Below are 235 nucleotides of genomic sequence, written 5' to 3'. Positions count from 1 at the left end.
AGTGAATGAGTATAAAATTTGGTATAAAAGAGTGGAAATGTTAAAACGCCCGTTAAAAAATGTAGAAGATGCGTTAAATAATTGTAATCCAATTATTTATAAAAATATTTTTATTTTTTACGTATTTTTGCTACTTTACCCGTGTCGACTTGCGAAAACGAGAGATCATTTTCGATATTACGACGTCTGAAAACCTATTTGCGAAGCACAACTTCAGAGAATCGTTTAAATGAAT

The sequence above is a fragment of the Odontomachus brunneus genome, unplaced genomic scaffold (assembly GCF_010583005.1).
Source record: "Odontomachus brunneus isolate Ranch 3 - 2012 unplaced genomic scaffold, Obru_v1 Obru_scaffold_040, whole genome shotgun sequence".
Classification (NCBI taxonomy): Eukaryota; Metazoa; Arthropoda; class Insecta; order Hymenoptera; family Formicidae; genus Odontomachus; species Odontomachus brunneus.
This window is presented reverse-complemented; position numbering follows the sequence as displayed.